Source organism: Dendroctonus ponderosae, unplaced genomic scaffold (genome assembly GCF_020466585.1).
Source record: "Dendroctonus ponderosae isolate FM_Combo_2020 unplaced genomic scaffold, Dpon_F_20191213v2 Dpon_F_20191213_964, whole genome shotgun sequence".
NCBI lineage: Eukaryota > Metazoa > Arthropoda > Insecta > Coleoptera > Curculionidae > Dendroctonus > Dendroctonus ponderosae.
In genome coordinates, this window is record NW_026019187.1 from 4,441 (window position 1) to 4,752 (window position 312).

Here is a 312-nt window from a genome sequence, read left to right on the forward strand (position 1 = left end):
ATGACGTTTGCGTGAAGCGCCAATTTCTCATCGTTCAAGCTTGAAACAGGGAAACGCTGCCAACGCCCGAAAAGATGCAGAATTCGTGACCGAATCCTATCGACATATGGAGGCTCGTCATCTCCGGTGAGGTCGTGAATCGACTCCTGCAGAGTTTGCCGAGTGGTGGTCACGTAGTCAAATTCGGCAGCAAAATCAAAGGGATAGGGGACATTGGCGAGGATATGCCCATTTGCCTCCAAAGACAGGACCTGTCGCAAGGTACGCCGAAGCTCATCCACGGTCTTCGCTTCTCCTGCAGGCATGCCACGA